The sequence below is a fragment of the Anguilla rostrata genome, chromosome 18 (genome assembly GCF_018555375.3).
Source record: "Anguilla rostrata isolate EN2019 chromosome 18, ASM1855537v3, whole genome shotgun sequence".
In the NCBI taxonomy this organism is placed as follows: domain Eukaryota; kingdom Metazoa; phylum Chordata; class Actinopteri; order Anguilliformes; family Anguillidae; genus Anguilla; species Anguilla rostrata.
Window position 1 is genome coordinate 27,679,301 of NC_057950.1, and position 24,023 is coordinate 27,703,323.

General features: G+C 47.9%; 1 non-coding gene across 1 annotated transcript; it reads right to left on the reverse strand.

Moving 5' to 3' along the window:
• Positions 1-23,205: 23,205 nt before the first annotated feature.
• LOC135245377 (U5 spliceosomal RNA) lies at positions 23,206-23,322 on the reverse strand. The gene has a single exon (XR_010327209.1). It is a non-coding gene; the product is annotated as a U5 spliceosomal RNA (small nuclear RNA).
• Between the last annotated feature and the right edge of the window lie 701 nt (positions 23,323-24,023).

Sequence of the window (24,023 nt, forward strand, 5' to 3'; positions counted from 1 at the left end):
GCTTCTTTAAAAATGAATTGAAATACTGTGGCCATTGTTTGCGAACAATTTAAAAGTGGTTTGAAGGTCCTAGGCCCTATTGTCTGGGAGCTATTGAACTTTGAAAGCGTTTGCCGGCTGTATTTTTTTTCCAAATGTCAGCTTAAATTCACAATCGGAAATATTTGTGTAAAATTGCACGATGTAATAATGCCCAATGCATAGGCTCTGCGTCTCGTGGCCGCTGTCTGTGAACACTTCAGAAGTGGTTTGATGGTCCTGGGCCCTATTATCTAGGAGCTATTGATCTTGAAAGCGTTTGTCAGCTCTATTTTTTTCAAATATCAGTTTAAATTCATAATAAATAAATAAATAAATAAATAACGCACTCGCAACAGAGTAGCCTCTCATCCGCTCACCTGCCATTAATCACCATTTAAGCGCAGAAAAAGATCTCGGCTATACATGCACACTAAAATCAGAGTTGAACCCGATTAAGGCAATACTCCAACTAGGGAAGTTCTTATGTAAACAGCTTTTTAATTGTCTTAATTGTGGAAAGGTATGAATCTGAGAAAACATTACTGGATTGATACACCAATTTTAATCCTGCGCCCAATTTTAGGAAACTAAGTTTATGTATTTTGCTTTGTTTTTTGTATTTCAGAAAAGCTCATGCAGGAATGCACTGGCTGAGTTATTGCAGGGTACTAGTCAATAGATTTTCCTCCCTCTTGTGGACAAAAAACGCACTCGCAACAGGGTCGCCTGTTGTCTGCGCACCTGCCATTAATCACCACTTAAACGCAGAAAAACAGCTCTCGGTTCCCTTCAAATTCGCACTAATAATCCGAGCTGAACCCGATTAAGGCAATACTGCAACGAGGGAAAATTCTTCTGTGTACCACTTATTATATTAATTATGGTAAAGTATCAATCTAAGAACATTACTGGGTTAAGGCGCCAAGATTGTTGCTCAGTCCTTAGAATTACTGACGGACATTAAAGTATTATTTCGCCTTTCTAAAACTGCGCGTGCGAAAGATCACCGGAAGCAGTTAACTAGATGTTGTTTGTACATCTTTATGTCGGAAGAAAGGATCAAAACAGTAAAAAAAAAAAATATATATATATATATATATATTAAGGTTGGGGCACTGTGGGTTAAATCGATGTTTATAGGTGGTAGGAAAACACAGATAGGCTATGTGGGAGTGTGGCATGCCTGAGACCGTTGAACATGCTAATATACGTAAAAATACAGTAAAGAGACGTTATTGAAAGGTGTTTCAGAATTAGGACTTTTCTTTCTTCTACAGGGGAGTCCAAACATGCTTGTGTTGAAATCGTTATGTCACTATTGTATAGCAAAACGCCGATCAAAGCAGCACAGGAAAGAACATGTCCATGCAATACGGAGATTGTTTACATATCTTCGTTTGATTATGAATTCGTTGTATTGCACTTCCCACTTCTCCAGGTTAGCGAATCAATAGGCGTCGGTGTCATCTTGATTTGATTTTGCATTTGTTTTATTTATTTGTTATGCGTGTTTAAAGTGAGCCCAACTTTGTTCACAGGAAGGTGTAGTTTACGGGGGAGTGCATCCGTGGAATCAGTGCAGGGAAGGGTTTGCTTCCCTCTGCCTTAGAGGGAGAGCACCTGCTCTGGATCTGTGGGGGACATCGGGGCAGATTCTTTTAGCCAAATTACCCACAATTTGTATTATCATTTTAAAATACAGTGCTGACATTTCACACTTTTATTGGTGTGGGAGCATCTGTATTAAACGGGTAGTAAACCAATTAAGGAATGGACCTGCTGAATACTTGCAGGGGTACTAGTCAATAGATTTTCCTCCCTCTTGTGGACAAAAAACGCACTCGCAACAGGGTAGCCTGTTGTCCGCGCACCTGCCATTAATCACCATTTAAGCGCAGAAAAACTCAGCTCTCGGTTATACATGCACACTAAAAATCCGAGCTGAACCCGATTAAGGCAAAACTGCAACGAGGGAAAATTCTTCTGTAAACCACCTTTATTATATTCATTATGGTAAAGTATAAATCTGAGAAAACATTACTGGATTAAGACACACATTTTTTGCTCAGTCTTTAGAATTACTGACGGACATACAAGTATTATTTCTGCTTTCTAAATCTGCACGTGGGAAAGGTCATCGGAAGCAGTTAACTAGATGTTGATTGTATATCTTTATGTCGTAAAAAAGGATCAACATAGTAAAAAAAAAAAAAAAAAGATTAAGGTTGGGGCACTGTGGGTTAAGTCGATGTTTATAGGTGGTAGGAAACCACAGATAGGCTATGTGGGAGTGTGGCATGCCTGAGACCGTTGAACATGTTAATATAATATGTAAAAATACAGAAAAGAGACATTATTGAAAGGTGTTTCAGAATTAGGACTTATTTCTTCTACAGGGGAGTCCAAACATGCTTGTGTTGAAATCGTTATGTCACCATTGTATAGCAAAACGCCGATCAAAGCAGCACAGGAAAGAACATGTCCATGCATTACCATAATATGTAGATTGTTTACATATCTTTAATTATGAATTCGTTGTATTGCACTTCCCATTTCTCCAGGTTAGCGAATCAATAGGTCTCACCGTAATCTTAATTTGATTTTGTATTTGTATTATTTATTCATTTATTATGCATGTTTAAACTGAGCCTAACTTTGTTTGCAGGAAGCTGTAGTTTACGAGGGTGTGCATCAGTGGAATTGGTGCAGGGAGCTACAGGTGAAGGGTTTGCTTCCCTCTGCTGGACAATAAATGGCATTACAGCAGAGCAAGTCGGGTTTAAAAAGTTCTGCACTCCATTATGATCAAAAATATTTTTTGTATGAAGATTTTTAATGCTGCGCACAATTCAAAATAATAAATATCTACTGAAATTAAAACTCTTATTATTGTGTATTTTTTATTGAGCAATGACAGCACATCTTTCAAAGATTAATGAAACTGCAGAACATACACTGAGTTATCTTTCATTAAATAAAAATAATGTGCATTTACAAGCCTTGTCCCCAGCACACATCCACAGCACTTTATGAAAGCAGAGGAGATCAGTGTTCTCAGAAATGTAGTACCGGCTAGCTTAACCATCTCATTTTTAATCACGGTGAAGGAAAACATTCAAAGGCATCATTTTAAACCAACTAATTACCCGCAGGCACACCTTTACCCCAGTAATTAGATCATCTGATTGGATGGGACTTCAAATCACTTGTTCAATACACAAATAACAACAGCACAAGCATTCCTTACATATAACAAAAGCTTCACAAAGTAGCTTACATACGATAAGCTATGGGTTTATATTTCGCCACAGTCTCTTCGTGTTTTAGGAACATAATTCTACGTGTTTTACATTTTAAAACACTTTAAAAGAAAGCAAACACATATTAGAGTTTTTAATGAAAGTGTTTGTGTTAAAGCTATAAGCATGATGACTTCTCTTGTCTGGCCTTGCCTGTCTGCTCAAGAGGGAGAGCACCTGCTCTGGATCTGTGACTCAAGGCTGACCTGTTTATGTCTGTATAAACCTTGATGAGCTCTGTGGTGCAGGGAACAGGACCTTGCTCCACAAAGCAGAAGGATGTAAGTTCAATTTCCCTCCCTCTCCTTTCCCCCCACCCCCTAAACCCTGCCCCCTCCTCCCACAGAGACTCCAAAACAATATCAAAGATAATTGTGTCATGAAAATTGTCGTCTTTGGATGCGGAGTTATTTGGTTAATTCCCTCTTCCCTATTTTTGTCCCTCTGGGCTCATCTTCTTCTATCCAAAAAATGCAAAAGAATGCAACATGGGGGTTATAATATTTTTTTTGCAAATTTCAGGTAAAAAAAAAAAAAATTTGTCTGGGCCCCACTCTCCATTAGTGCATTACTACTGACAGTCCCCCATACTACTACGCAATCAAATGAACTAATTTGATTGCAGAAAGGTAGCAGTATGTAAGACTGGCAGTAGTAATACACTAATATATGCCAAATATATATAGAAACAAAAACAAACAAAACCAAACTCATGCTTACACAGTGCCTCCATTTGGGGACTTCCTGCTTCTGCAGACAAGCTGGAGAGAAAAAAAGGGGGGGAATGTTTAAAACAAAATATAATCAAAATATGTTACATATGAACATACATTATGTAAATGAAAACAGAGGCATTAACAATCTTTGTTAAAAGATGGTTGGAAAGACTGCATTGGTGGAATTAGTTCAGGGTGCTACAGGTGAATGATTTGTCTCTGCTGGACAAAAAATGGAATTACAGCAGAGCAAGTATTAGAACCCCACCATAACATGAAAGTCTATTTTTTAAAGGCTGACAAATACATGCAGATTTTTTCTGTTACCCACAATTTTCCCTGGGGGGTGAATTTAAGTTCTACTGACTATGACTGAACACAACATAAAACAGACACACTCGCTCAGTGTCAGTATCTGTTCTGATAAAGTACACGAGCAGATCATTTCACACAGAAATGTCTATGGCTTCCAGGACTCTATTAAGCAGCTCTCCCCAAATGTTTCTCCCCAACTGCCTTCCTGAGAAAAGCTCACATTTCACGCTACATTCTAATTGTCCAAATGGCCACATGTAGAAGCCCCCACCACCACCAAGAGACTCCCCCCGCCCCCCTTTCTAATGGGACAGGGGAGCTGCATGGCCCCCCTCCTCTCCCCAGGCACAGGAGAGCTAGCAGAACTGGTGACAGTGAATCCGGGACTGTGTACAAACCACAACACCCTTACGACGGTATCTATTGTACACGTTCCCCCGCACGGATATAAGATGGTGGCCCATAGGCACATTGGCAGTAGAATGGATCATAGTGAAGAGCTCAGTGACTTTTAACATGGCACTGTCATGCCACCTTTTCTTACAAGTCAGTTTGTCAAATTTCTGCCCTGCTAGAGCTGCCCTGCTGAACTATAAGTGCTGTTATTGTTGAAGTGGAAATAGAGCAACAACAGCTCAGCCTTGAAACAGGTAAACCACCGAGGACAGATATTTACACGCTACGTGAGCTGTTGAGTGTGAGTGCGTGTTTGTTTGTTTGTGTGTGTCTGTGTGAGTGTGTGAGAGACAGGACAGACTGTGTGTGTGTATGTGGGTGTATGAGAGAGAGACAGTGTGTGTGTGTACATGTACGTGTGCGTGAGAGAGAAAGAAGAAACTGTGTGAGAAAAGAATAAAGAGAGAGGAGAGACTGTGCATGTATGTGTCTGTGTGTGTGCTGGTGCATATATATTTGTGTGTGTGTGTGCATATATGTGTGTGTGTGCGTGTGTGAAAGAGAGAGAGAAAAGATTGTGTGTCTGTGTGTGTGTATATATAAATGTGTGTGTGAGAGAGAGAGAGAGAGGAGAGATTGTGTGTGTGAGAGGAGAGGTTGTGTGTGTACGTGTGCATATATAAGTGTCTGTGTGAGAGAGAGGTGAGACTATGTGTGTATGAGAGAAAGAGAGAGAGACTGTATATGTGTGTGTGTGGGCATATATATGTGTCTGTGTGCATGTGTGTGAGAGAGACAGGAGAGTGTGTGTGTGTGTGTTTGTGTGTGTGTGCGTGAGAGACAGAGAGAGAGGAGAGACGGCGTGTGTGTATGTATGTGTATGAGAGAAAGAGAGACTGTGTGTCTTAAAATCTCCCCCCAAGATGACATTCCGGGCAGTGGACAGGCAACCTGACAGTTCGCGAAATAATTCTAGCTGTCTCCCACTGTGCGCATGAGCATAGACATTGATGATTCTGAATTTATCAGAACCAATACTATAATCAACAAAAATCACTCTGCCTGCTACCACCTCTGTCACTTCCTCAATAACAAAAGAATGACCTTTGAACAATATTCCCACCCCATCAGCATGTACATTGTCCACCGACCAGCCAGAAGGCCCCCACACCCACTCCCTAGAAAAAGCCGAAACATCTTCCTCATCCTTCAGATGGACCTCCTGCAGAAGGAAGACTTCCCCCTGCATCCTTGCTAAAGATGCAAACGCTGCTGCCCTTTTCATGGGGTCCCTCAGCCCCCGTATATTAACTGTAATAAAAGACAAATCCATTTAATCTAAAAGGAAAATTACCACGTCAAAAGTTAAACTCACTACAATACCAAAATTCAAACTCCCCCATCCTTCCCTTCATCCTGCGTGCTCCCCACCTCTGGAGACATCCCCATTGCCTCCACTAAGCCCTCTACATCCCACCCTTCTAACAAGCCTGAGGGGGAACCGACCTCCATTTCCATTTCTCCCCCCACCCCAAGCTCATCCCGCTCTGAAGCCCTGGCCAAAGCCGCATAGCGATTTCCCACCACAATTTGTGGCTGCGCCTTCGCCCCCCTTTGACAAACATCTCCCCCTGATGCTGCCTGCTTCCGAACCCCAACCATAGCCCATTCTGCCCCAGCCCCCTCCTCTGAAAAGGGGCTATCTTCCCATGAAACTGGCGTCTGCAGATCCGCTGTGGTCAGTAGTGGCGATCCCTCTTCTGATGCAGTCACTCTCTCTTGTGGGACTTCCTCAGTCACTGAAGACAACAGCTCCGGAGAAGCAACCTCACTTCAGGCTGAAAGCCTGGATCCTGGATCCCTAGATGCCCCAGTTCCAAACATCCGGACATACCCCCTCGCACCAGTCCTGTTATGACTTGGCACTGAAGCAGGGCTAACCCCAGCATCAGCAGCCACCACAGAAGCCGGATCAGAGACAGCCCCCACAGCAACAGTTGCAGACTGTTCAGCAACTGGGGCCAGAGAAGAAGCTGGAGCTGGAACCTGGGATGAAGGCGAGGCCTCTGTCAAAGTCAGTACCGTGCCCACCTCCTTGACTGGACCCACCGCTAAACCAGCAGCACTGTCCTCTACCGGAGTAATGCCCGCCCCTTGGACCGAACCTGATCCAGAAGTGGGCTCGTGCACTGCCTCCTGCCCCGGCGCATCAGCAGGTCCTGGATCAGCTCCAAGCTCTGCACCTGCCTGTAGCTGACGAGCAGGTGGCACTCCATCCAAAGTGGATGCCACCTCAGCCCGACCAGCCAGCACTGCTCCCCCTGGTGGCCCCAAATGACCTCCCAAATCTGCCAAGGCTGATTGCACGAGGCCCGCATAGGATTTTTGTCTCACAGGGCATCCGCGAAACAACTGTTCTGTGCATCCGCACAATGTACAAGTCTTTGGTGCAGCACAATCCTTTGTTTCATGGTCCCCAGACAAACAATGTCGGCACCTTATTCCCACGCAAACAGCCTTCACGTGGCCAAACGAGCCACACCTGCGGCAATACATTAGCTGCCCTGGACACACTAAATAGCCTCTATCTGGGCCAATAGAAAATGGTGGGTGGTAGGGTGGTAGTATGGGTGGTAGTATCCGCCCACACTCAACGGATCTGATTTAAACCGCACCATATACCGGCGTTTGCCGTTCCAATGTCCAAATCGATCTTTAACCTTCACCTCATCCCGTATATCCTGACAGTATTTCTTCAAAAATAAAACTACATCGTGATCTCTAACAAAAGGATTGTACATGTGAATGGTTAGAGGTCTTAAAGCTTTAGAGTATAGCAGTTCCACTCTAATATCGTGCAACAACTCTGAACCCTTACACTCCACATATTGCTTATACAAATTAAAACAGGCAGCCTCTGAGTAAAAGGTAAGATCAAAAAATCCCCTACCTGAAAAATCTTGCAAACAATAAATTGAATCCGATTCTACCTTCAGTAGACCTTTCAGAATCTCCGTAACAAAAAACTCAAGATTGAAATTCTTCCTCCGATCCGCTCCATCTTCCACTCCGAACGTACCGTATTCTTCAACCGCGCCCGATAGGCTGACAATCCACTCTCCTTCGCAGCCATCGCCTTCCCGCAATCTTGATCTTAACCAAAAGGCGGGGAAGCGATGGCCTGAAAATTGGCCACAGCTGGCCGCCGCCGCCCAGGGGGCCGGGAATCCGATCGCAGGGTCCGGCCGGACCCAGTCCCCGCTCGCCATTGGTCCGAGGCCCCCTCGACGCTTCCCCCGGGACCTCTGGCCGTCACCTCAGCTCCACCCACAAAGCCCCACGTCCCCTGCCACGGTAGCTACTTGCATGGCTCTTATTGCTGTTTAATTGCATAAGCACTCGCAGAACAGCTATGTAATTACTGAGCTAAGCAAGCAAGGAGGCAGTCCATACTCTATAACACATTACATTACATTACATTACAGGCATTTGGCAGACGCTCTTATCCAGAGCGACGTACAACAAAGTGTATAACCATAACCAGGAACAAGTATGACGAAACCCCTAGAGAGAAGTACCGGTCCAAGTGCAGGGAACAACCGCATAGTTCAACTTGGACCCTGAAGGTTAAACTGATTAACACTAAATAACGAGAACGGCAACAACGCAGTCTATGGAAAAAATACAAGCAGTAGTTAAGACAGTTAATGCACCTAAGTCACCTACGAAACAGCTGCCTAGTTACAACCCTAAGCTTACAGTCATTTACAGGGGGGTAGGGAGGGATGGGGAGAGATGCAGCCTGAAGAGGTGAGTCTTCAGTCGTCGTTTGAAATGGGTCAGCGTCTCAGCTGTTCTGACCTCCACAGGGAGGTCATTCCACCATCGTGGGGCCAGAACAGACAGGAGACGTGTTCTGGAAGTGTAGGTGCGAAGAGGGGGAGGTGCTAGGCGTCCTGAGGTAGCAGAACGGAGGGATCTGGCTGGCATGTAGGGTTTGAATATCTTGTGGAGGTATGCTGGGGCTGATCCCTTGACTGCCTGGTATGCTAGGACCAATGTTTTAAATTTGATGCGAGCTGTAACAGGCAGCCAGTGGAGGGTAGTGAGCAGCGGAGTGACATGGGAGTGTCTGGGGAGGTTGAAGACCAGATGAGCCGCAGCATTCTGAATGAGTTGCAGGGGTCTGGTGGCAGGTGCCGGTAGTCCAGCCAGAAGAGAGTTGCAGTAGTCCAGGCGGGATAGAACCATTGCTTGGACCAGGAGCTGGGTTGAGTAGGTGGTGAGAAAGGGGCGGATTCTCCGGATGTTATACAGGAAAAATCTGCATGCCCGGCTTACTGCTGCGATGTTCTTGGAGAGGGACAGCCTGTTGTCCATCATCACTCCGAGATTCTTGGCACAGGGTGATGATGTCACTAAGGTGTCCCCTAGGGAAATGGAAAAGTCGAGGAGGGGAGAGGATAGAGCAGGAATAAAGATTAGCTCCGTCTTTCCCGGGTTGAGCTTCAGGTGGTGATTGTCCATCCAGCTCTGTATGTCCCGCAGGCAAGCGGAGATGCGGGCAGGGACCTGTGTGTCCGATGGGGAGAAGGAGAGAAAGAGTTGCGTGTCGTCGGCATAGGAGTGATTACATGCTACCTACATGCTAAAGGCTCTTATCGCTGTTTAATTGCACAAGCACTCACAGAACAGCTACGTAATTACCTAGCTAAGCAAGCAAGGAGGCAGTCCATACTCTATAACACATGTACCTGACAAGTCACAAACCAGGGACACATGGCAACAAGTCATCAATAAGCTCTCTTAAGAACAGAAAAGTCGCCCCGTCCGGCGGACGGAGCATCCAAAAATAGCACAAACTCAGGAGTGTTCCTCTCCACAGAAATCTTTAGTAAAATGTATCTTTAATGGTTTTAATGCACATTTTACATTTTTAAAACATTACTTTTTTCCCTTTTTTCTTTAAAAAAAAAAAATCAAAACAGGAACCAAAGCACATTTAAACCTTTAAATCTTTAGTAAAAGGTGAAAGATTTGTGTGTGATGAAGAGAAACCCAAGCACACATGGCCTCTCACCGTCACCAGCCGCCGTAGGCCCTCCTGGCCCGGAGCCGCCGGCGCCCCCGCGTGTTATCCGCGGAAGAGGGAGAGGAGACGCTATAACCGCCCGACTGGCAGAGGGCGCAAGCGAGCCACGGACCGCTGCAAACCGGCTCGCTAGCTGACTTACTTAACCAACTTCACTTACCCAGCTAGCTGACGAAGAATGATAGAAAGAAAGATAGACACACGATAAATGCTCTCGGGCATGTCGCCGACCTTGCCAGCCCATGCCTGTGAAGGATCTCCCTCACTGGCAGTTTCCTATGTAGGCACAGCCAGTTCAGGTCCTTCAAGCCGTTGTCCAGTCCTTTGGGCTGCACCCCCAACCAGACACTTGCGGGGATACCTACCACCGCTTCCCCTGTCATTCTTCTCCTTACCTCCCTGTACAACCCCTTTACACCCTGCTCCGCCTTCCATACCTGCACCTCTGGGTGGGCCCGCAACCACTTAGTGGCATGCTGATAATGCCAAGGCTGCTGCTCCGCCCTAGGCCCTAGGTTGGACCATGTTATCATATGTCTGGCCTGGTATGAAAAAAACAGTTTTAAAAAGTGCCCGGACACATGCTCCACTGGCCTAGCAAGCTGACTCAAGATGTACACTGTAAAAATACAGTCCAGCTTTAGGGGTAGGTGCGGCACGTCCCTCCCCCCCTCCCCAATCCCAGCCACCATCCTTGCTCTTGCCACATACTCATACGCCCCCCGCCCCCCCCATATAAATCTGAACGCAAGCCTTGTCAGGGTCCTTCTCATGCTAACCGGGAGCGGGTAAATATAAGCCAGATAATTTAGACTGGGCAAAACGTCACCTTTCAAGACAAGAACTTTTCCTGTGAAGGTCAGGGCTCTGGCCTTCCACAAGTCCAATTTTGCCATCGGCTCCATATAAGCCACATACAACAACGGTGACAGGAGCCACCCCTGGCGCACCCCTGAACTTAAATGTAAGAGCTCACCCAAGTGCCCATTAATACTTACCACGCTACCCACCCCACTATATAAAGTGCGCGCCCATCCCACAAACCTTTCACCAAACCCCAGCTTCCCTAATACTTTGAATAGAAACTCCCAATTTACCCGGTCAAATGCCTTGGCTTTATCCAGGGCCACAACCATAAGAGGCAAATTTCTGTCATTAGCCCATGCTATTGCATCTCTTATCAGTTGCAGGTTCCATCTTGTGGAACGGCCAGCCACACCACAGGTTTGATCAGTGCTCACCACCTGTGGGAGCACCACCTTCATGCGTTCTGCCAACACCTTTGCCAGCAGTTTGTACTCTACTGTGAGCATGGTGAGCGGTCGCCAGTTTGTCAGCTCACTCTCCTCCCCGTTCTTATAGACTAGGGAGATGACCCCTGTCGCCATAGTTCCTCCCAGCTGTCCAGTTTGTAGCACCCCAGTTAACACCTCCAGAACCGCCGGCCCCAGAACCTCCCAAAACTCTACATATAGCTCTACTGGCAACCCATCTATGCCCGGCGCCTTCCTCTTCCCTATCCTCCTGAGAGCCCACTCCAGCTCACCGAGGGTGAGAGGTGCTTCCAAGCCCACCACCAGCTCTGCCGGCACCTGTACCTTTAAAAAGTCTAAAAAAATCTCCCCTTGCTCTGCACTTACCTGCCTCTCCTTAAAAAAAATTTTTAAATGCTCGGTGGCCACCCCCGTCATCAGGCCAGGGTCAGTAACAACTGTCCCAGCCCCATCCCTGATCCCCTTAAAAACCTGTTTGGCCTTGCCATCTTTTGCGGAGCTAAAAAACCCCACAGTGCACTTTTCATTCTGCTCGAGGAAGTCATGCCTCGAGCACCGTATATACGCCCGGGCCCTGCTCTCATATACTTCCCTAAGCCTTCCTTTAAGTGTCTCACATGTTGTTTGGTCAAAGGCACCCCCCTGATTTGCCTCCGTGTAAACCCGCTCCAGCTGCCTCTGCAGGGCCCTCACCCCCTTCTTTCCCTCCCTCGCCCTCCTCCTGCAGTATCTACTGGCGAAGACCCGTATTCGAGCCTTAACCGCCTCCCACCACTCAATCACCCCGCCGAAAAGTGGCTTTAGTGTAAACAGGCCCCTCAAAAACTCCACAAACCCACACCTGAAGGCTTCCTCCTGGAGAACTGAAATATTCAGCCTCCAGTACCCAGGCCCAAACACAGGTGCATCAGACACCACGCTGAATATCACCCCATCATGATCTGAAAAGAACACAGGTATGACTTTCCCAGTCCGCACACACTGGATAAAACAAATTGTGCACTTTACAGAGGCTATAAAATCAAAAACTGAAACCCTTTTGGAATAGTCTCTCAGGCCCCGCACATTTAAAGTCATTACTGACAGTTCCATGAAAAAAAAGAAAATAAAATACTAACCACAATACTTTCTTATTGTCCATCCATGTCCCCCTCACCCTCTCCACCCCTTTGGCCTGAGGGCATTCCCATGGCCTTTGCCAGGCCTTCTACATCCCACCCCTCAATAAGCCCGGATGATGACCCGGCCTCCATCTCCAAGTCGCCCAACACCGCATACCTGTTGGCCAGCATGATCTGGCATGCAGCCTTCTGTGCCTGTGGCCCGCCCTTCTCTCCTGACCTGTTCCTCTTCCTTCCTGCCGCTCTGGCCCAGTCCGCCATTTCTTCCCCTTCGCTGTACGGGCTGTCCCCCCACAGCGCGGGGGTCTCCAGGTCTGCTGTGGTCAGCAGTCCCACTACCTCTGCAGTGGCAGAAAGGCCCTCCACCAGGGTGCCTGCTTGCTCTTGTGAGAACAGGTCAGGTGACCCGCTCTCCACACCGCCCCCTCCGCTGACAGCCTTCTGCGCTTCTCCCTGCTCCCTCTTCTCCGAGGTTATTTTTGTGGAAGCCCCCCTTAGCAAGGGCTTCGCACCCACAGCTCCAAAGACCTTGTAGAATCCCCCAGAACCGCCAGTCACCACTGCAACCGGCCCTGCTCCGGTGACCTCCCCCGGGGCCTCCACTGGATCCATCACATGCATCCTCCCCGGCTCTGGGCCCAACCTCTCCACCGGCGCCTCCACTAGGACCACCTCTGGAGCAGGCGTTTGGACCAGGCCTGTCGCCTCCTCTTCAGCTGCTTCCCGCACCTCAGGTACCGCTACCTTCCCCACCTCCACCGAGCCAGTAGCCATCGTCACGGCTAAGGCTGCTGCCTGCGCAGGGACCACCTCCGTCTCCAGCGCTGAAGCACCCGGACCAGTCACCTCCACTGACGGTACCACCTCCATTGCACCAGGGGGCGCAGCTGGCCTGCCAGTACTTCCAGTCCCGCCTGAGGCCGAAGACCCCGCCCTAAGCATGGCGGCATAAGAGACTCTCCTTTCTGGGAAGTTCCTGTACATGTGCTCCCCACTTCCGCACAAATTGCAGGCCTTTGGGGCCGTGCAGTCCTTCGCCTCATGGTCCGCCGACAAACAGTGCCTACACTTCTTTTCAATGCAGTCCTGCTTCATATGTCCAAACCGCCCGCACTTCCTGCAGTACACCGGCTGTCTGGGGTACCACAAATAACCTCGGTTTGGCCCAATTGCAAACGACCCCGGCGGGTGGGCTAAGCCTATCACCCCCTTAGTGTCAGGTTTAAGGCGCACATTGTACTGTCTTTTCCCATTCCAGAACCCATATTTATCTCTTACCTTGCGGCCCTCTCTGATGTCGTTGCAGTACCTTGCCAGGAAACCCAAAATGCCCTCCTCCTTTACAAAAGGGTTGTAGAGGTGTATGGTCAGTGGACGAAGCGGCTTGGTGTAAAGCAAATGCACCGAGATCCCCTCCAAAATAGCTTCCTCCTTTTTCTCCATGTAGGCCCAGTGAAAATTAAAACATGCAACTTCTGAAAAAAAAGTGAGATCAAAGAAGCCTCTATTCGAAAAATCTTGCAAACAAAACACGCTCTCCGGATCAATGGAAAAGACTCCTTGTAACAAATCCTTGACACAAAAATCAATGTTGAAATCCTTTCTTCTTTGGGGATTGCCAGCCATCTCCAACCGCACAGTATTCTGAAGCCGCATCCTGTTGACCGGCACTCCGCCATCTTCCGTCGTCATCGCTGTATATCCTCTTAGCCAAAAGGCCGAGAAGCGATGGTCTGAAAATTGGCCACAGCTGGCCGCCGCCGCCCAGGGGGTCGGGAATCCGATCGCGGGGTCCGGCCGGACCCAGTCCCTGCTCGCCATTGGTCCGGGGCCCCCTCGACGCTTCCCCCGGGACCTCTGGCCGTCACCTCTAAGCCCTTACGCAAGCGCGCCGATAATGGGAAGATGTAACTGAGAAAAACTAAGGAGGGCAAAATGTCAGCCTTTAAAACCAAGACCTTCCCTGTCAACGTAAGTGATCGCTGCTGCCACAACCCCAGCTTTGTTCTTACCTTTGCGATATTCTTGGTCCAGTTTATCTGACTGCTGTCACCCTCTACAAACTCTGCCCCTAAAATTCTCATGGGCCCATCGCAAAGGCATGCCTCCCAAATTATCTCTCCTCCCTGCCCATGCACCAAAAAACTTAATCTGAGATTTCCTCAAATTAAGTGCTGACCCTGATGCTCTGGAAAAGTCCCCCACTACCCTCAATGCCTCGTCCACACTGCAGTCTGATGTTAGGAACAAAAACATGTCATCGGTGTACTGAGATACCTTCAAGGGGGGCCCACCACCTCCTGGCAACCACAATCCCTGCACTCTGTCATTTGCCCTTAGGGCTGCAGCCAATGGCTCAACATACAATACATAAAGGAGAGGGGAGAGCGGGCATCCCTGTCTGACCCCCCTCCTCTGCACAATAATACCCCCTAAATTCCCATTAATCTTCACCGTACTACCCACCTTGCTGTACAAAATGTGTATCCAACGCAAGAAATTTGAACCAAACCCAAAATATTCTAATACACGAAACAAAAATGTGTGACTAACTCTGTCAAAAGCCTTTTCTTGATCCAAATTAACCAACACCAACGGGATTCCCTTATCCTCCACCCAGCTCACCACGTCCCTGACCAACTGCAAATTATAAAAAACAGACATGCCCCCCCCCCCCCCACAGGTCTGGTCCTCATGGATTATATGTGGCATAGCCAGCCCCAATCTGAGTGCCATAACCCTTGCCAGTAATTTATAATCTGCCCCTAATAGTGTCAGAGGTCGCCAGTTGTTTAAATCCTCTGGGTCTCCCTTTTTAAATAAAAGGGATAACACCCCTTCCCTCATTGAAGGGCATAATTCCCCGCAGTTAAACATATCTGAAAAAACCTTCAACAGGTCAGGCCCCAGGACATCCCAAAACTCCTCATAGAATTCTTTAGGAATCCCGTCTTTCCCAGGGACTTTTTTTCCCTTCATCCCTTTCAAGGCTGCCGTAAGCTCCTCCAGTGAGATAGGGAGCTCCAGCACAGCCCTGACTGCCTCAGGCACTTTGGCATCCAAATGCCCCAAAAATAACTCCCCCATCCCACTATCCACCTCCTGCCTCCCAAACAACTGCCTGTAAAAGTCAGTGGCAATCTCCATCATGCCATCCTTGTTGGTCCGCAGTACGCCATCCTCTCCCCTCAAACCAGTCATTGCCGCTTTAACTGCAGCGGCGTTCACGGTTTTAAAGAAAAACGCACTGCATTTCTCGTCCTGTTCAAAGGCCACTTTTTGTGCCTTAAACCGGAAGACTTGTGCCTTCTCTTCACACCAGCACCTTTGCCATAGCATCAGCCTCTCCACCTGCCCTGTATCCAATTCGCCCTTTGTTCCAGTCCCCATATAGAGACTGCTACTGCTGCCTTACAGCCCGAAACGTGCTGAATTCCCTCTGCGCTTTCCACTTACCGTAACTCCTAGCAAAACTCCCAAACCTTTCCTTCACCCCCTCCCACCATTCCACCATTGTGCCAAAATAAGGCTGCATCCCTGCCCACCCTTTGTACAGTTCATAAAATTGTGCCTTAAACCCCAAATCTAGCAAAATTCCTGTGTTGAACTTCCCCTACCCCCTCCCGAACCCCAAAACAGAAATATTCACACTAACTGATAATAACAAGTGGTCAGTAAACCATACCGGGACAACATTCGTCCCAGTGATTCTCTGCCCCTTAGGCAAAAAAATAAAATCAATACGACTCTTGCTTCCCCTGGTGTTCCCCCAAGTGAAAGCAGCACAAGAGGGATGAACCACCCGAAAAGAGTCACACAACCCAAACCCATCTATAACGGAACTCAAAGCCCTTAAACTAATATCCCTCCCCTTATCAAAGGAAATATTAAAATCACCACCCAAAATTAAAGTTCTGTTAGTGCACAATATAGTGTCTAAACCATGGGTGTCAAACTCTGGCCCGTGGGCCAAATTTGGCCCGCAGTGTAATTATATTTGGCCCGCGATGCAATCCCAAATGACTACTAGAGCTGGCCCGCCAGTATTATAGACAAATCCGGCGAAACCCGGAAGTAAAGCAGCGCCGCCATTACTGCGTGCCTTGCTCAGAGACTGTAAAAAATATGGACAAAGATACTGTGACGTCACCCATTGCCTCTCCGTGGGTCTGTAAAACACGTTTTGAAGCTCAATGGCGGCGCGGCCATGTTCTCGATTTGGAGCCAAAACCATAGAGTTAAGCGGTCTTGTGATTTTTACTATGTGATTGACAGTCCGGTGCGGAAAAGCCCATCAACCTGAACGAACGATTGCAGAACGAACTTGAGGCTAGCTGACTGTCTGCCGTTAAGTTTTAAAATATACGATCAAATGTTTACGGAGTTTAATTTCCATCCGTGACTGTACTGTGTCATGTAATCACGTTATATGTATGACATTAATAATACAATTATGTTCAGTTATCTTCAATTTATGTTTCTCGGCAAAACGAATATGCTTAGCTAGCATATCAGCTTGCCAGTGAGCTAGGTAAGCTATCCATGGTTAGCTCACGCATTAGCAATATGAACTAGGGGAAGAACATCGACTGCACTGATGGTCAATCAATCAGAGATTTGTAGGCTACTGGTGATTTGACTAGGCTAATTTTCATATAACTGTCTGGTAGACCTGCTGTTAACCAAGCAAGTTATCGTCGTAGGTTTTCGCCACAATCAGTTAATGAGCCATTAACTGCAACTACTCCATCGCCGTTTGTGGTGTTTACTTGCTGGGTGACGCTAGCTGACCGATCGTTCGCAAGTCACTTTTTACCGAATAAAAATTAACACTGTCAGCGGTGATTAACAAATCTACCAAGTATTTTAATAACTGATTTACAGGCGTGTAAATATGACAACGCACTTTGAAGAGCAAGTTTTCCACCTGTTGCATAAAGACAAAAATAATGTACATTGAATTTCTAATTATTATTTTCTTGCTAGCTTCTAGCTTTGTCACATTCGTGCAGCATAGCCCAGGTAGACATTTACGGAATGTACACGACTGACAAGCCGTCAAACACGTTTGACAGATGGAATATTTGCCGGTTAGGGTTAGCTAGCTAGTCAAATGGCTTGGTAGCCGAAGTTGCGAACTGTTTTAGCATAGGCTACTGGACTACCACATATAGCAAATAAGCGTTAGCTGATTACGCTTTCTGCCAACTATTATTTGGTTAAGTGGGCTAAAGGAAATAGTAAAAATGACTCGGCTACCGCAAAACTTCAGAGGAGGATTATTTTATGGTCGTCTAGTGCAGCTGTAAATAGCACACGCTATAATGAAACCACTACAAAATGGGATGCCTGCATTTTCTGACTTCGCACAGGTGGACCGTGGTCGGAGACGTCACCTCCCACCCCAGTGACCACAGATTGTAGCCCCTACTGTAGCTCAGTCCTCCGCAGTAATGTCAGTTTCTGGAAAGCAAAGGAAGGACACAGCAGAGCTCCGGGAGCAAAAGTTTCTGTGTGAGCTGGCCTTTCTGTGTGACATCTCAGCTGCTCAGATGCTCTCCATGTTCGGCAGCACTTATCTATGTGAGCAACTTTTCTCCTCGATGAAGATGACTAAAACATCTCACAGGAGACGTCTGACTGATGAACACCTTCGCTCGATACTGAGGATTTCCTCAGCTCAGAGCCTGAGCCCAGGCATTGGTGAACTAGCATCCAAGAAGAGATGCCAGGTATCTGGCTTGGGCAAATCAGATTAGATCAGTGTGTAGCAAACTGAGCAATAATTAACCTTTTCTTTATGCATTTTTTCTTGCTACTCCAAGGCATGGGCTTGAATGGTTGATTGATTTATTATTGTTGTTTTATTTTTAAAATTATTAGCCTGTGGAAAAAGTTTATTTTGATATTTAAATCAGAAGGCTGCAAATAGAAAAGAGGCATACGATTTTTATTTAAATTTCATTTAATAAATTAATGCCATTGATGTGTTTTTTTATTTGAAATTCGATTTTGCATGTCTGCACTATTGTTATATATTGTATAGTAATAAGCGTTGCTTGTTCCATATTCAATGTTAAAGCAAAACTTGTTTGGGTCCATATTAAAAGGTTCATTTGTTCAATGTTGGCCCGCGACTTTGTTCAAGTTTTAAATTTTGGCCCACTGTGTATTTGAGTTTGACACCCCTGGTCTAAACTAAGAAAAAGGTCTTTCCTTCCCACGGGGTCTGAAGGAGCATAAACATTTATTACCCTAAATTTGACCCCTTCCCAAACAAAATCCACCAACAAAACCCTCCCTTTCACAACAGAAAGGCATTGCTCTATTTTAAAATCCCTCCCACCAAACAAAATACCCACCCCTGTGGAATGCACACCTCCAACCCCCCATCTGGATTCACCCTTCCCCCACTCTTTGGTGAACTTCTTGATATCCTGTGCATCCCTCAAGTGCACCTCCTGCATGAAACACAAATCAAACCTCAAAGTAGACAGATAAGCAAAAACCCCTCCCCTTTTAACTGTGTCCCGCAATCCACGAACATTGACAGTGATAATATTAAAAAGTACTATGATAATGATAATTAGCCAATCCGAACAAACCATGAAAATAACAAAAAAATTCACACCCCCAAAGGAGGAAAAAAAACTATTTATCCTTTTTACCCTCCTCCCCTAAAGCCTTAGACTCGGTCAGTCCCGGAGGCATCCCCATGGCCTCCACAAGCCCTTCAACATCCCATTCCAGAAACCCAGAGGGAGACCCCTCCTCCATATCCACTTCCTCCCCTTCCTCTGCCAACACTGCAAAGCGGTTAGCCAGGGCAACCTGGTGTTCCACTTTTAACACCTTATGATTTACCACCTCTTCAGAAGCAGCTCGCTTCCCCAATGCCACCTTCGCCCATTCTGCGACCGGGCCCCCCTCAGGAGCCTCGACATCTCCCCAGGACATAGGAGATGCCAAGTCCATGGATGTCAGCAGTGCCGCCCCCTCAGCTGAGGGAGATAGATCCAGAGCAGGGGCCGACTCTACCACCTGGGAGAAGAGATCCTGGGACTCCCCTGTCGTGGACGATGTAGGGATAGGCACCCCCACCCCAGCAGATGCCTCCCCCACAGGTGCAGCTGAGCCCTTGGGCCCAAAAATCTGGATGAAACCAGCACTTTCTGCCGGCATCTCCCTGGCAACCGGACCAGAACCAGCAGCCACCACGCTCTGCGCTGGAACTGGACCACCTTTAGCCCCAGGACTAAGGAGCCCTGCAGCTGCAACAGCCGCAGAAGAACCAGGCCCATTGGCTGCATCTGGAGATGAAACTGGAGCAGGAGCAGGATCCAAAACCGTAGAGTCCTGCGCTGGGACTCCAGAAACCCCCGGAACACCCCTAGGAAATCCATGGCTCAATCCGACCTGTCTGCCTACCAGTCTATGCTAGCTACATTTTCTACCGCTGTAACCTCTGCCAAAATTAATTATTATCAAACAAAAATTCATAAATCTGCCTCTAACCCTCATCAGCTGTTCTCCATTTTCTCCTCTCTCCTCAGCACTCCTTCCCCACCTCAGTCCTCCCTCGCTGCAGATGACTTTGCAGTTTTCTTCGATGAGAAAATTGCAGACATCCGCAGCTCCTTCACGTCCACCACCACCCTTCCCCACTCCCCCAGCTCTGTTCCCTCCCCTTGTTTCTCCACTTTTTCTCCCCTCACTGACTCTGATGTTTCCCAGCTCCTACTCTCCCACCGCCCTACCACCTGTGCTCTTGACCCCATCCCTTCCTCTCTCCTCCAGACCATCACACCTGACATCCTCCCATATGTCACCTCCCTCGTGAACTCCTCCTTGTCTTCTGGATGTTTCCCCTCTTCTTTCAAGCTGGCCCACGTCACCCCACTGCTGAAAAAGCCCACTCTGGATCCCTCTGTCATCCAGAACTACCGTCCTGTCTCCCTTCTCCCTTTCCTATCCAAAACAATTGAACGAGCTGCTTCTAATCAACTCTCCTCTTTCTCTCCCTGAACAACCTCCTAGACCCCTACCAGTCTGGCTTCAGACCTGGCCACTCGACAGAGACCGCACTCCTCTCGGTCAATGAGTCGCTTCACGCCGCACAAGCAGCCTCCCATTCATCTGTCCTGATCCTCCTAGACCTTTCTGCTGCCTTTGACACCGTCAACCATCCCATCCTCCTGTCCTCCCTGGCAGCTATGGGGATCTGTGGCACAGCACTTGACTGGATTGAGTCCTACCTCTCCGGTCGCTCCTTCCAAGTCGCCTGGGCTGGTGCAGTATCAGCACCTCGCCCCCTTGCCACAGGAGTTCCCCAGGGCTCTGTCCTTGGTCCCCTCCTATTCTCCCTGTACACCCAATCTCTTGGTCCTGTAATCTCTGCCCATAGGTTGTCCTATCATTGTTATGCCGATGACACCCAACTCTTTCTCTCCTTCCCGCCCTCTGACACTCAGGTCTCTGCTCGCATCTCTGCTTGCCTGAGGGACATCCAGAGCTGGATGGATAACCACCATCTTAAGCTGAACCCAGGCAAGACGGAGATGATCTTCATCCCTGCTCCATCCTCTAACCTTCTCGACTTTTCTATTTCCCTGGGGGACACTGTGGTGTCATCATCACCCACCGCAAAAAACCTTGGAGTGGTGATGGACAACAGACTGTCCCTCTCCCAGAACATCACGGCGGTGAGTCGAACGTGCAGGTTCTTCCTGTACAACATCCGGAGAATCCGCCCCTTCCTCACCACCTACGCAACCCAGCTCCTGGTTCAAGCGATGGTCCTGTCCCGCTTGGACTACTGCAACTCGCTACTGGCTGGTCTGCCAGCATCCGCCATCAGACCCCTGCAGCTCATCCAGAATGCTGCAGCGCGTCTGGTCTACAACCTCCCCAGACATTCCCATGTCACCCCCTGCTCACTGACCTCCACTGGCTGCCTGTTATGGCTCGCATCAAATTTAAGTCCTTGGTGCTTGCATACCAGGCAGCTAAGGGGTCAGCACCAGGGTACATTCAGAGGATCATCAGACCCTACACACCAGCCAGACCTCTCCGTTCTGCCACCTCTGGACGCTTGGCACCTCCCCCTCTTCGCGTCTGCACTTCCCGCTCCCGTCTGCTGTCTGTCCTGGCCCCTCGCTGGTGGAATGACCTCCCCGTGACGGTCAGAACAGCAGAGAATCTCACCACTTTCAAACGCAGACTGAAGACTCATCTCTTCAGGCTGCACCTCTCCCCACCCCTCCCTAGCCTATAGTTCAGCTCACTGTACCTAGCTAGGATAATTTGATTATGTTAGTGTATCTGGCAGGATTGTTTTTTGTATGATTAGGTGTGATTCCAGTGCTAGTTTGTACTTGGTAGGATTCTTGCTTGCTGAACAAGCTTACTCTACAGGGTTGGAGTCCTGATCGATGTGGTCACTTCTGGCACTACGATCCTTACTTCACTCTAGTGTTTCTTTTGCGCCTCTACATCATGAAACCTATGCACTTGTTGTACGTCGCTCTGGATAAGAGCGTCTGCTAAATGCCTATAATGGAACAGGCAACAACAATGCAGCAGGACCAGCGACCTTTGCCGAAACAGGAGAGGGCACTGAGGCAGATCCCTGCATCCCAAGAACCACTAACTCCTTGACCGCCTTCTCAGGACTCTGAGCAGAAACAGCATCCTCCGCAGCCCTTGAAACCAGAACCACTTCTCCTGCCGCAACCACTCCCACCACACCAGGGGGCGCCCTTTGCTCCTTCGCTCCCCTGTTTGAAACACCACTTGCCCCTTCAGATCGCGCCATGTCAGCGTAGGAGCGTGCTCTTCCTGGACACACCCGAAACAAATGCTCTGTGCTACCACACAAACTGCACTTTTTCGGGGCATCACAGTCTTTTGTTTGGTGGCTCTCAGATGCGCAATGCCTGCACTTTTCATTAGTGCAGTGCTCCTTGAAGTGGCCAAAGCTCCCACACTTCCTGCAGTACACAGGCTGGCCAGGATAAAATAAATATCCCTTGTCAGGGCCCAACGAAAAGTTTCCAGGCGGGTGTGCAAAACCCCCACACCTAAGGGATCCTGCCAGAAGCGCACCATGTACCGCCGCCTGCCATTCCAAAAGCCATACTTATTTTTTAGCTTCAGCCCTTCCCGCACATCAGCACAATACCGCTTCAAAAAACACAAGATGTCTTCCTCTTTAACAAAGGGGTTATACATGTGCAAAGTCAGCGGCCTGAGAGGCTTAGAATAAAGTAAGAAAACCAAAACTCCTACCAGCAAGGCAGAATCCTTAATTTCCATGTAACGCACGAAAAAATTAAAGCAATCAGGCTCAGAGCAAAAAGTGAGATCAAAAAAACCACGGTTGGAAAAATCTTGCAAACAAAAAACAGTTTCCGGCTTGACAGAAAATAAACCTTTAAGTATTTTCTCCACAAAAAAATCCAAATTAAATACCTTGCGTCGCCTTTCTTCCATCTCAAATCTTACCGTGTTCCGAAGCCGCACCCGGTGGGCCAGCACGCCTTTGTCATGCAAGTCCTCTGGTCGCTCAAGAATGCACTTGACCTTAGCAAAAAGACAGAGAAGCAATGGCCTGAAAATTGGCTACAGCTGGCCGCCGCCGCCCAGGGGGCCGGGAATCCGATCGCGGGGTCCGGCCGGACCCAGTCCCCGCTCGCCATTGGTCCGGGGCCCCCTCAACGCTTCCGCTGGGACCTCTGGCCGTCACCTCAGCTCCACCCACAAAGCCCCACGTCCCCTGCCACGGTAGCTACCTGCATGCTAAAGGCTCTTATCGCTGTTTAATTACACAAGGACTCGCAGAACAGCTATGTAATTACCTAGCTAAGCAAGCAAGGAGACAGTCCATACTCTATAACACATGTACCTGACAAGTCACAAACCAGGGGCACGTGGCAACAAATCATCAACAAGCTCTCTTAAGAACAGAAAAGTCGCCCCGTCCGGCGGACGGAGCATCCAAAAATAGCACAAACTCAGGAGTGTTCCTCTCCACGGAAACCTTTAGTAAAAGGCGAAAGATTTGTGCGTGATGAAGAGAAACCCGAGCACACGTGGCCTCTCGCCGTCACCAGCCGCCGTAGGCCTCCCGGCCGGAGTTGTCTGCCGGCGCCCCCGCGCGTTATCCGCGGAAGAGGGAGAGGAGACGCAATAACCGCCCGACTGGCAGAGGGCGCAAGCGAGCCACGGACCGATGCAAACCGGCTCGCTAGCTGACTTACTTAACCAACTTCACTTACCCAGCTAGCTGACGAAGAATGATAGAAAGAAAGAAAGATAGAAAGAACGAAAGAAAGACACACGATAAAACTATTTCTTTTATAAAAAATTAAAAAAAAAAAAAAACCCCCACAAGGACTCAGTTGCTTGTCTACTCCATGAAGAAGAAGAAGAAGAAGAAGAAAAAAAAGCTCCTTCTCCGACTCCCAGTCTCAAAAATCCATTTAATATGTAGTCCCCAGATAGGAGACGTATCAGATATTGGTAAATGGTAAATGGACTGCATTTATATAGCGCTTTTATCCAAAGCGCCTTACAATTGATGCCTCTCATTCGCCAGAGCAGTTAGGGGTTAGGTGTCTTGCTCAAGGACACTTCGACACGCCCAGGGCGGGGTTTGAACCGGCAACCCTCCGACTGCCAGACAATCGGTCTTATTAAACTGATAAGAAAAGATTTTTTTTTTTTTAATTAGAAATGTCTTGCACATTATGTACAAAGGAGCTATTTACAGTATGAATCAAATAACGTAT